Source organism: Nyctibius grandis, chromosome 1 (genome assembly GCF_013368605.1).
Source record: "Nyctibius grandis isolate bNycGra1 chromosome 1, bNycGra1.pri, whole genome shotgun sequence".
Taxonomy (NCBI): domain Eukaryota; kingdom Metazoa; phylum Chordata; class Aves; order Nyctibiiformes; family Nyctibiidae; genus Nyctibius; species Nyctibius grandis.
This window is the reverse complement of record NC_090658.1, coordinates 58,713,997-58,727,671: the sequence shown is the minus strand read 5'-3', so window position 1 is coordinate 58,727,671 and position 13,675 is coordinate 58,713,997. Positions and strand designations below refer to the sequence as shown.

Genomic DNA, 13,675 nt, shown 5'->3' with positions numbered 1-13,675 from the left:
CTAAGATAAGAAACCCTCATCAGTCTAACTGCAGAATATAGTCCTATTTGAAGCAAATAATTCTGTAAAGAAAATTGGAATGCAAAAAAAAAAAAAAAGAGAACTGCAATCCTCCTAAATTGAAGAATAAATACATGCTCAGAGGGGATTTGGGATTATACAAGGCTCATTCTAATTCAGCCACGCATAAAATGCTGACAGTAGCTCCTTAGAAGGAGATAGCAGACTAAATCTAGTTAACTTTAGAAAATTATCTTGATTCTGCCCTGGCACAGCACAGAGTGTATTCAGGGACAGATGCTCTTGAGGAGACTAGAGGGAGAGAAAGCAATGGCAGAATCACCTCCACTGGGCTGAAGCAGCTGGATGTCTCTTCAGAGGCTGTTTAAGAGATGGTTTGCTCCAGAACACCAGCATCTTGGCTCTCCCTTGCCTCTCATGCCTGTGCCAAAACGCTATTCAGCTTGGTGTCTGCAGAACAGTGGCTGAAGGAAGATGTGTAATGTCGTGACAGATTTTCTGTCACCAGTGCACAGCTTGACTGTTGCTGTGGAAAAAAGAAAAAGCAAAAAACCAAGAGTGCTGAGGATGCCTGAGTCCAGTTTACGCTGTGATTTTCAGCTGTTAGGAGCTTGGAGTCTTTGAAATCTCCCCCCATAGGGTTTGGGCTGTTTTTTTGTTTCCTTATTGTAAATTTCACAATTATGTATTTACACAAAGATGCATCAACTCAGGAGTCTGGGGGAAAACCACAGAAATGGGAAAGTGTGTGAAAGGTCAAAATGGGTCCAAGATCAAAATATAAGCTGAAGTAAGGCATGTTGATAGATGGTGTCATTTTTAAGGGTCCCAAGGTGGCCTTGCAAATCCTCAGAACTTTATTGATCATGGAGTACAATAAAAAATTAAATATTTAACATTCAAAAACAACAACAACAAAATCTTATCCAAATTAAACACACTGGCTGTGTCTACACTAGTAAACTAAGCAGGGTGAGGGTCTAATATGGGCTCAAGCAATCAGCCATATGGTTAAATTGTTAGCAAATGTTAACTCCCTGGCAGAGTTTTAGCCAGTGCCAAAGTGCACAGTCCCAGGCCATGACCTGTCGCAGGTGCAGAAACCCTGATTTGGGTGTGGGCTTTATGGACTGGGGCTACGTGGTGCCAGTCAGCCTCAGGGCAAGAGAACTCTCCCAGCCTGTTTTATCTGCAAGAATAAATGCAGTCTGTGGTTCCAAGCCAAAAGGAAAAAAAAATAGGCTACTTAAATCTGATAGCAGCAAAATTTCCATCTTACAAAGGTTTATTTTTTAACCATGTATCATTCCAAATTAGTTTAAAATGTCAGTTAAAACAGGAATAAATGTCTAGTGCTTTTAAGAGGAAAAATGAGAGAATGTATCATGGAAATGAGTCTGCACCCCTCGTAGATAACACTTATAAGATGGAGATCCTCTCACTAGAAAAGTGGGTCAGACATTCATTATGTGAGGCAAAAAGGCAAAGGAGATGCAAATCTTGTCTAGTCACCCTTAGTAATTCCACAGCACATATATTTGTCTAGATGGCAACCCTAGCTCTTCTGAAATAGCTGATTGAGGGCCTGCTACTGGCAGATGCTGAGCACCCATTATGGAACAATGGATATTTTCAGTTCCTGTTGACATCCATGTTGAAAGTGCTTCCCAGCACAGGACCTTGTCTAACAGAAAATCTGGAAACCAGCAGTTAATGTCTGTCAAAACAGAAGCCTGTAATATACACAGACTGGCATGGCAGTTCTCAATCCTGTTTGTTAGTCAGAGAGATGTTAAGTGGAAGATCTCCCATCTTATTTGATTGTAATGTGGACAAGAGTAAACTAGTTTGGTCCAGGCTAATTTCATAAAACACGGTATTCATAAACAACATGGTAGGAATTATACTTTACAAATACATAAAGCCCTCTTTAAGAACTTTACAACACCTTATTAAAAGAAAAAATGTGAATTTAGTATGGATGTTCCCAGGCATCTCTTCCCATTTGGAAACTGCAACTAAATCTATGGAATCAAAGGAGTGACCCTAATCAGGCTCAATTCTTTACAGTTGCTGCTATTTTCATCTCTGCAAGCCAAGAATAATAAAGAAGACACTATGGAAACTGAGACTAGGCCCATTTATCAGAATTAATTCAGACCATTAGACTTGCTTGCTACTGGATTGGAGGGCTTTTATTCATCCAGTTGCCCTTTCAAATAATACAATTTCTATTTCTTTGAACACTAGACAACTGCCACTTCTAATTGTCTCAAATATATGAAGGAATTGCTTGCAAAATAGCTGTAGCCAGGAGTAAGGACACTGCAGATTGTTTAGTAATTAGATATATCCATTGTACAAGATGGAATATGAATGGTAATATTATTCTGAAAGAAAGAATGCAGCTGACAGCCAGGCTAGTGATCTGTTGGGTGACCTGACAAGAGAAATACACCCTTGAGTTGAATCTTGCCTAAAGCACAAACCAGCTCTGCAGTAATGAAACAAAGCTAGAGTAACTCCATTAGGAATCATTGGCAAGCAAACTTCAGCAAGCCATGGATTTGTTACCTATACACAAATTACATTCCACATCTGAGAACAAGAGATCTACAAAAGTTATCCTAGAAAGGACTAAACATTTCCAAAGTTCTAATAGCTTCTGGTGTGGCTATCATTATGTAAAAGTAATATAATCTCTTTAAAGTAGAATCCAGCAGAAAGTATATTTCCTTACAGATTTTCAGAAGAGCAAAATACATCTGAGAAAAAGGAGAGTTTAGAAAAGTCAGATTGCTTTAAATCACTAGTTCTTTCCTCTCTTGTACACTTACAACTTTTGCTCAGTGCTAGTCTACAGTTGAGGGAGATACTGTTCTTTATTTCAGAAGTTCAAGTACAGTGTGCACTGGTAGTTTCCATCTGCCTTTGGATGCCTGCTGAGCTGCAATATCATAGAATCATAGAATAGTTTGGGTTGGAAGGAACCTTTAAAGCTCATCTAGTCCAACCCCCCTGCAGTAAGCAGGCACATCTTCAGCTAGATCAGATTGCTCAAAGCCCCATCCAATGTGACCTTGAATGTTTCCAGGGATGGGACATCTACCACCTCTCTGAGCAACTTGTTCCAGTGTTTCACCACCCTCAATGTAAAAAATTTCTTCCTTATATCTAACCTAAATCTACCCTCTTTTAGTTAAAACCATTACCCCTTGTCCTATCACAACAGGCCCTGATAAAAAGTTTGTCCTAATCTTTCTTATAGGCCCCCTTTAAGTATTCAAAGGCCTCAATAAGGTCTCCTTTGAGCCTTCTCTTCTCCAGGCTGAACATTCCCAACTCTCTCAGCAGTTCTTCGTAGCAGAGGGGTTCCACCCCTCTGGTCGTTTTTGTGGCCCTCCTCTGGACCCACTCAAACAGGTCCATGTCTTTTCTGTGCTAAAGGCTCCAGAGCTGGACATAGTAATATCTGTAATATCTGTAGCTAGGTAGTTTAAATCAGTCACACAAGAAAAGAGGAGGAAAGCAAGTTCAGCAAGGCTGTCCATTAAAAAAAAGCAGTCTCCTCTCATGTACATGTTAGCTTGCATTGACCTTAACAGCATTTTTGTCCTTCACCCTGAAGTCACCCTGAAGTGTAAATATCATTACGTTTTTTTAAGTAGCCCTCAAAAATATTCTTCAATCACAGTGTCTCCGTATAGCCCACATTCAGGACTAAACAATAACCAGTTGTTCTATCACCCAAGACCCCTCCCCAGCTGAGAAAGAGAATTGGGAAAAGGAGGGAGACTTGTAGGTTAAAATTTAAACAGATTTAATAAAATAAGAAAACCCGTATCAATAGTAATATAAAAGACACAAAGTTATACTCAGCTCATAGAGTGGTGGCAAGTCCCTCCAGGGATCACAACAGTTGAGAAGAGAAGGAAAAAGAGGGAGAAGAAAGCAGAGCAAAGAGCCACCCCCATCCCTAGCAAGTTTTCACATTTATAGTGAACGTGACATTAATGTTATAGAATACACCTGTGGGCCAGCCTGGGTCAGCTGCCCTGGCTTTCACTTCCAATGGCCTTGATCACCATACCATGGCTGGCCACAAACTGAAACAAAATGTAACAGAAAATTGATTCTATAAATTTTATCCCTGTAAAACCAGGACACACAGTCCTTTTTTTTTTTTTAAATATGATTGTAGTAAATGTGTTGGTTGTGGCACTGGTGGCCACACCTGGAGTATTGTGTCCAGTTCTGGGCTTTTCATTGCAAGAGACATGGACATACTGCAGAGAGTCATGCAAAGGGCCACTACAATGATTAGGGCACTGGACCATCTCTGCTATGAGGGAATGCTGAGAGATCTGGGACTGTTCCACCTGAAGAAGAGAAGGCTCAGGGGGATCTTATAAATGTGTATAGATACCTGAACGGAGGATGTAAAGAAGATGGAGCCAGGCTGTTTTCAGTGGTGCCCAGTGACAGAGGCAGAGGCAATGGGCACAAACTGACACATGGGAAGTTCCCTCTGAACATCAGGAAACACTTTTTTACTGTGAGGGTGATTGAGCACCGGGACAGGTTGCCGAGGGAGGCTGTGGAGTTTCCATCCTTGAAGATATTCAAAACCCATCTGGACATGATCCTAGGCAGCCTGCTCTAGGTGGTTCTGCTTGGGCAGGGGGAGTGGACAAGATGACCGCCAGAGGTTTGTCCCTTCTAACTCCAACCATTCTGTGATTCTGTGTTTCTGTGATTCTGTGGTTCTGTGATTTTGTGTTCAACTTGGCAAAGACTAAACTCAGATCTTAAATGTTTGCAAAACATTTCTGGATATATTTGTGGGTATCTTAGGAGAACATCCCTTTTGTCAGGGGGTTTCCAGCAGGTTAGTTTTTCCACTACCAATCCACTTCTGAACATTTTCTAAAAGAAGAAAGAATCAGTACAAGAATTACATCAAAGATCACACTGCAAATAGCAATCTATGATTGACATGTGGATTTTGATTGTACAAGGCTTTGCTTTCAAATTCTTCATGGGGCCCGAAAGGAAAATGCAGAGTTTGGGCAAATTTGAAAGCTTGTCTGCCAAATGTATACTGAATTCAATTTTTATGGAAAATATAGAAGAAGAATATAATTCATCTCTTTAAAAAGAGACTGTTAGTCCAACTGTCCCTTATGAACAGAAAAGGTTACCAGATTTTAGATCTATTCCATTTTAAATCGCTAAATATACAGGAAAGGTAATAGAATGGAACACTGCAGATTTGCTACAACCTTTTTAGGTACTTGCTTTACTGAGCACATCCCTCTATGACTTCCTTTAGCTTAGCATTCGTATTTCACTAAGGATGATCTACCTTCACTGTGGCATGTGGGATGCAATTTAATAACCTTATATAATGATCTTACATAAACTCCAAAATCTTGGCCAAGACTTCCCATTAACAAAGAGATGATTATACTCTTAAGCACTAGATCACTTGGGTTCAATTCTGCTTTTACTCAAGCTGAGGAGTAGCACAACATAAGTAAGACTATCAGGACAGAGCTAACTGTCTTAACTGACTAGACCTTAATAGTCTGAGATGCTCCAGATATTTTAAACCTTGTTTTTCACCAATTTTCTTCTTTGGTTTATAGTTGAATCTGTAATGTTTTTGCCCAATTACGCTGAATCCAGCACAGTATTAAGAAAGCATTGCAATCGAAAAGCAGTAAGAAATTCAGCCTGCTCTCCCCCACCTTCAAAGTATGGCAGAAATATACAATCCCAGATGAACTGAGAAGTTTTTTATTTTTCATGGGGAATTTCACAACTCTGAACAATGACGAGCTGGCCTTATCATAAATAAGCCTTTGGACAAAAGAATTCACAGACCTTAGTCCAGGTTTTCACAAGGAAGAAAGGTAGGACCCTGTTCATCCATGGTGTTTTTAAGTGTGTTTCCTTCTAAACTCTCAAATATCTCACAGGGTTAAAAGCTATTCCTTCACACAGAAAAGTCTAAATAGCACTGCAAGAGCAGTGCTATGGAACAAACACAGGAGAATTGTCAGCGATTCCTTCAGTCCCCCACGGATTGCCACTACAGCACAGGTGTCAGAAATACAGCAGCGAACAGGCCAGAATATCTGTGTGTAGGCACCGAGGGTTTTGACCACATCTCTTTATTCCTGTGTCCACACACTCCACAGCCGTACCATTAATGACACTCTTCTAGAAATCTCAAGACTGGTTTAGGGGAGCAAGGACACTTCAAAATAACCCAAAAAACAAATGCAGGTTTTGCTGTGCTTTAGAATTTTGATGCTGTAAGGCATTGCTCTTCAAGCTTCTCTCCACAGTTCTTAGTATAAACATGATTATGAGTGAAAGGTGGGGCTGCTAACTGTTTGCAGGACAGTTCTAATAAACTCCAGGTGTCATGAAGTTAAGAGTTATACTTGCTGGATTTCCTGATGAACTGTTTTCTTATTAGAAAATCTCTTTTCTTGTAATCAGAACGCTTACCAGGAAAAACAACTACTATGACAGAATGATGTAATTTTTCTAAAGAGCTTTTTAAAGTTAAGCACAATATTTCATTTAAATCTATTATTTGATTACAGTAACTAGAGTTACTTACAAAAGACTAGTTAGAATAATGGTTACTGACAATGAATGAAACCAAGAAAACTGATTATTTCATTTTAAAATGCAATGATAATTATTTTTAAAACCATCAAAACAAATTATGAAAATTCATTAATCTTAAACTTTTCCACAAACACTATTTTGTGGAAAATCCAATTCAGAAGTAAATTATCTTTAACTGTCAAATCTGTGCAGAACACAAGCTTAGTTCCAGTCAGCTTCATCCTCTATAAAACGCCAGTGGAAGGGCCTGTGAAACAGCTTCTGCACCCATCCTGGGTAGCAAAAATCAGACCAGAAAATTTCCACCTTGAGCTCCCCCTTGGCCCACAGTATTTATGGTATGCAGAAAGGTGCATATGGGAGCCAGAAGTATGCCTGCATTTACTATTACTGGATCCTGAGCAGACACTAAGCTTTTCAGTTGAAAGCACATTCACGGCACACACAAGTGCCCAACCGTCTGTTACAGACTGTTTCTCAGCTGTATGCCCTTCAAACAAAGAGATGGAAAAAAGGGGAAAAATCTGAAGTACACCACAATACAACAAGGCAAACTGAATTGTGGGAAAAAAAATAACCTCCAAGGAAAACTGGAAAGGAATAAATTGAATGTTTTCTAGACATTGGAAGAGACAAAGCATCTGTTTTTACCATTTGCTTCATTTTTATTTTACTTTTTGTGACCTATGAGAAAAAAAAAAGGCCAGTTATCACTGCAGCTTTTACGGTTACAGGTAAAAATGATGAGACCACAGTGTAAGCTGTCTCTTGCACCATCTTTTCACCTAAGGCAAATGTAACTCTGGCACTCAGGAAACTTAGCACCACAGGTACCTGGACTTTTTGAAAGGAGTATAGTTTCAGTGGACACTGCCAAGTAGGCTGATTATAGCCTTATGGTAATTGTTGGCTTTTCCCCAACAACTGCTTTCCTGTGTCAGTATACTAAACACAATCTCCACCATTTAGTTTTAAGCACAAGACAATTCATTTTTTACTCTGAGAAGGATGTAGCTATTTTTCACTAAAATTCTAACTTGTTTTCAGTATAAAACTGTCCATCCTACATTACTGAATTCAGTGAAGATCTGTAAATCTTATCTCATTAAAGAACTAGAATGGACACTAATTGCAAAAAAAATCCTTCACATTTTTTTGATCTGTTTCTTCTTTGAAAAAAAAATTATCATGTTCTGCTGACTGAGTTAAGAACAGATACTGATCAATTTAAGTAAATCACAGAACCACAGAATCACAGAATCAACGAGGTTGGAAGAGACCTCTGGGATCATCGAGTCCAACCATTGCCCTGACACCACCATGTCAACTAGACCATGGCACTAAGTGCCATGTCCAGTCTTTTCTTAAACACATCCAGAAATGGTGACTGCACCACCTCCCTGGGCAGCCCGAAATGACTCTAAAGGCTCTTGACTACCGTTCCCCTCCAAAGTTTCTTGCAGACAACCAGTGCAGACATATGGAAATACTAAGTTTGCGATTTTTACTGTTTCACGTCTTTCTGTGGATGAACTGCACATCACTTATGCTGGCCTTGCAGACCTCCAGGGGTCCACGCAATCCTCCGCTCTAGAATTCATTTAGTGCCACTAATTTGGCTGAAGTTTGCTCTGCACTTCTACGCTTTGCCTATACTGGTATTATTACAACAGTCTAAGTGCTTTAGTCTGTCTCGCTATTCTTACAAGGAGATAAATTCTCAGAGGTCAGAGATAAGGCACCACAGTGCATGGCTTTGATGGCTGATGCATCCCCTTTCTCTCTAATACAGCCAGGGGCCTGAAGGATATAATGCAAGTTTATCTGAGCCTATGAAAATATCTAGTGCAAGGCATCACTTCTTCATAAAAATCATGACTCTAGCTCTAGTTTTTCTCAGAATAATTATTCTGGATGTCATTCACTTATTGTAACAAAAAGTGAATTCTTTTCCTAACTTTGATAGAAGCAGGTTTTTTACCCTTTACTCAGATTAACAAAAAAAAAAGTTATCCTTGGATAATATTGTTCGTGTAACATTTCATTCTCATGGATGCCTATTTTTGTGCCATTAAAAAGGAGACAGAAGATAGCATTACTTTCTAGCCTCTAAGTGATTTTGAGATTAACATATCTATATTGTTCTTCATGAACAGATTATGATAATATTGCAGTTATTTTTCATTATTATTGCTTTGTACAGTGTAGCAAAATCATCATGCTTGTCTGTTCATAAACAAACACAGCCCTTAGTTTTTCCTGCCATCAGGCTTAAATATTCCAGCTTTCAGGAAAACAAGGTGTCAGAAAATAATTTTATCTTTGGCTTCATAAAAGATATTAGATTGCCAGTATAGTTGTCTGTTGCATTATCATACAGCATATGGGACCACATCCACCTCTGACTTCTACCAGAGCCTGTCTCAGCATGTAGGAGTGAACTCATGAACAGAGCTATGCAAACAATTGATTTTTCAGTGACTGACTGTTGAACCACAGTATTGAAGACAGTCTGGTCAGATTGAACCACAATCAAAAAAGAAAAATATACTGGCATGCACTTTTTCTGCATCCAAATTAAAACCAGGAAAAATATGTTACTGTTCATATAGCATGTTTTAAGCCAGGCGCATAATAAGAGTAAAAGAATCAAAGAGCTTGGAGGCAGCCAGGGGCATAACCACTTTGTATTGAAGAGTGAAGGTATTTACCCAGCTGGTGAGAGATCTAGGCCTGGTGCCTATCTTTATCTCAGTTTTCAAAACCACCTTCCCCTCACTTCAGGAAAATGCACTAATCAGATGTTCTTGTTTTCAGGCTCTCCCCTCAATGATGTATAAAATATTGTACTTTATATAAAATGCTCAAAATTATTCATTACACAACGTTTTGCTGTTAAGAGTCTCCTGTTTCTGTCTAGTGTAACGAGTATCCTATTATTTTCACCAAAGTGGAATAGCTTCAGCAGAACAGCTTGAAAGACATCTACCCCACCACAGTCCCACAGGAAGGGTGTTTCGAATCCTAAATAAGTGCACTAACCTGCTTGTTTAAAGGAGGGCTCTTCCTCCTCCAAACAACCTTTCTGAATCTATTTGATATATTCAACCTGTGTTTGTCAACATTTTAGGTGAATGGCCGTTTTACATCATCTACCAGTGGAATTTTAAAATCACAATTAAATCTTGATCTCTTGTGTGGTTTTGGGGTGTTTTTTTGGGGGGGGGGAGCTGTATTTTTTTAAGAAAGCTTCCACTTAAGCTACATCTACTAAATCACCATTATTGAAGTTATGGCAGTCCTGCCTGTAGCTCGCTTGCACTGGAAGCTGGACTCAAGCATCAAAAAAATCTTTCTTGGGTTTTGGACCTATGACCTAAAAATATTTTGCCTCTTGATCCAACGATGATAAAAATTCCTAGGAGTAGGATAGCGTGAAGAGTGGTGCCAGTGAGATATACTCTTTCAAAGGGTAGATCAGTGAAAGAAACATGTCAGGATCAGTGAAAGAAACATGTCAGAACATCTGTTATCGAGAGGATCTTAACTGAATATTGATTTTCATCTGAAAACCAAATTCTGCCTTTAGATTATGTATGTGCAACTGACTTCATGTGGCCTTTGGGCTGGAATAAGGAAGGTTTTTGTGTTACAGTGGTGGCTAGAAGGCTAGTGGCTCTACTCTGTGACATACACAGGTTAGCCTAAAATGTAATCGTTGCCCTGCAAGGCCTAACATCTACAGCCTTCAGCCAAGAATATGTGGTAATTGGTTCAATTTGTTCAATTTGTATACTTCTTGAAGTAGTCCCTGGTCATTAATATTTTTACTTACAAAGTCTGTGAAGGTGCAAAACAGAAATGTACTCACTCCAAACAGAAATTATTCATAATAATACTGTTGCATTTTTGTAGAAGTCAGGAACCCAAGAATCATTTGAAAGGTACATCAAGATCAGGCCACTTGGGTTTACTGTAGTACGTTTTACAATACTCTCCAGAGCAAGAAAATCAGCATAAAAGTGGGCAGAACAAACCTTCCATAGGAACAGAAAACAAATGAGTGCTTGTGCTTTCCACTTAAACTCTGCCTTTAGACACCCCAAACTCTCTCTTTTTAAGGCGTTAGTAATTTTGTTGTGATTTTATCATGGGTAATTTACATCTCTAAATTTGAAAGATATCTGCCGGATGTACTCCAACTAATAAATAATAATGGCACCATAAACGTTAAGTTATATCAGATGTCTCTCTAGAACACCTCCTTTTCATGTAACTACTTTTTGATAAGGCATATCAGCAATTTCCACTTCTTAAAGCCTTAACTAAAATCATTTTGTTAATCTTTATCCTGTTACTTTTCCTCTGTTTAGTTTTACATTATGCAGCATAATTCTTCTGACATAATCAGCTAGTTTCCGTGATGGAATAATGTGTCAAGGACACCAACTCCAGGTATGCAGGGTGCCTTTGCTGCTGAGGACTGCTTGAATTCCACAGAGAAATGTGAACAGATAGGGTATTTTCAACTGAAGATTGCAACATAGCAAATAGCAATGCAGTGTTGTCATTTTGAGGTAAAAGGTAGCAATCTGCTATTGTGTTCAGAGTTATTTAAAGGCTGCTTTCAAATTAGCTTTGCAGTCACAAATGTGTAAATATTTAATTTTTTCCTAAGCGAACATGAACCAGTTCCTTGAGTGAAAACAGAACATGTCTGAATTGAACGTACTTCTGTATAAAAATGATGGTTTATTTCACAGGAAAAACATATCAGAAGTAATGTGTCCGATGGAACTCCAGCCTTGACAGATTTAGATAAATAACAGTTGAAATGTAGTGCTAGTGTTTGTCACTGGAAACATAATGCAGAATTTAGGCCACAATGTATTACAAATTTAGCACAGTTTTAAATACAATACCCAAACTTGAGAAATTGTTCCGACCAAGTATAACACTTCTTTCTTTAGAGTCCTCCCTGTTTTGCAACTCTGACTAACTTCAGCCATTGAACTCCATCTATGAATGGTGAGATGAAGGAATTAGGGCCAAATGTGTACCTCACATTGTCACTCTGGTATAGATAGCAGAAAACTGCACACTGCATTCTGGGCACAACATCTGAACTTTTTACTGAGATGTAGTCTTGTAGAAAATCAAAATGCATAGGACTTATCCATTACTCCTTTGATAAAAAAGTGCGATGAAGTCAACATCAAGAAATAGTTTTCTTGTCCATTTTCCTGTTTCTCTTTCTTACTAACCACTCACTACTTGTATTCCACCTTCATCATGTTGGTTTTCCTAAGTTTAGCAGAGATTTTGCATGAGCAAAACAAAGAGTATTTGGTCCCAGACATCAAATTAAATTAGCAGTGTAGATTAACTGCTCTCAGATGAGTCATCTTCTACTTCCAGTAAGACTCTGCATCCAAACTTTGGATGTCTACTGCCCAACAAGTAAATTATCTCAGTATAGCTTAAGCTGCTGCTCATGTGACAGAGGAAAGAAAATGGGCAGCTTCATTCTGTTTTGGATGGACTCAGGTTGAATGCCCTGTTACGTTGCCAACCTACACAAGCTGTTTCCTCCTTCCATGGTGTTACTCTTCTATGGAACCAAAGGACACTCAGTTCTCTGCACCCAGCAGAGAAGACAAATGCTGCTCTACCTATGGACTGCAAAGGAGGGAGGGAGAGAGAGAAGCTTTGTGCCTTCCCTGCTTCTCCCTCACCCCAACTTTGTGCTCTGGCCAGATGCAAGGTTACCCTAAGCAGTTACATGTGTGGACTTAAAGATTACAAGACAGAAAGTGGATGGTCCCTTTTTTTTCTCCTCTTGTATACGGAACTCCCATTAGCTGTCCTGGGTGCTCCCTCTATAGACTGACGAGCAACAGGTCAGAGGAGACAGAAAGGCTTTTTACCTGCCAACCCCAGAGTTCAGGATGTGTTGTTTCTCCTGCAGCAGTTGATGACACCCTAACACCTTAGCAGCACTGGAGCTGCATTCCTACGCTGTAACAGGGGAAGCAGGACCAAGGGCCTGAACTAAGGTCTTGGCAGGTAAGTGAAGGAGCAACCAGTATCAAACAGCTTCGTTTGAAAGTGTACGTCTTTGTAATGTTTAAGTCTTAATATGCGCTCTGCTTTAACTGGGAGCTTAAACTTCCAGTTTTCAAAAGAGTATTTGAGATCACCTGCCAAATGCTTGAAAAAATGTTGAAGAAACTCATAAATGCAGAGGGGCTAGAAAGAAAGGTTATTTGTACTAAAAATGTCTTAAAGCTGGGATTCCTTCTTAGAGTTGAGCAGAAGTTATTCAGATTAGTGGGGGAGGGAGAAGCTTTATGCTACCAATATATTTTTGTATATTGCCACTTAGGATGACTGAGAGCATCATTGTATGGTGAATACTCAATATTCAAAATATGGGCTCTCTTGGGATTGGGAGGGGTTGGTTGTTTTCTCTCAATTGGACACATAAGGAACACCCGATAAAGGGAAATCTCCATCTCCTCACTACAATCCACTTCTCAAGCTTAATTATTGGAACCAGGTTTCCTATGTGAATACTCAGGTCATTCAAAACGTGCTTTATTTCAGTAGTTATCAGGAACTGTGTTTTTGCTGGCAATGCCATGTTCCAGAACATTCACAGAGAGCACACACAGAGGAAGTCGCTACCACTAAAGCAAATCCGATTAAAAATATGTTTACAGAAAAGTAAGTGATGCTAGTTACCAGCTGAAAAAAGAAGAAGAAAAAAATTAAAAGTCTTTCTTTTCCTTGCTTGCAGTAATATGAGAGTAATGGATGCTTTTCTGTTGAGAGGCAAGTAAGTTTTACTTTTTGGAATGAAAAACAAATATACGTCAGAGGAGGAAATCATAAGGAGCTGCCACATGCTAAGTTCTGTATCTGAGACATCTACTGCCACCGTATCCTGAAGAGAAAAAAAGGGAACGTTCATAAAGAATCAACAACCATCCAGAACTGGTGGGGCACC

General features: G+C 39.2%; 1 protein-coding gene across 2 annotated transcripts in view; it reads left to right on the top strand.

Annotated features, from left to right (window-relative positions):
* The window catches only part of RGS17 (regulator of G protein signaling 17), a 29,976-nt gene that overhangs the window by 8,815 nt on the left and 7,486 nt on the right, over positions 1-13,675 (top strand). The window lies entirely within an intron of this gene.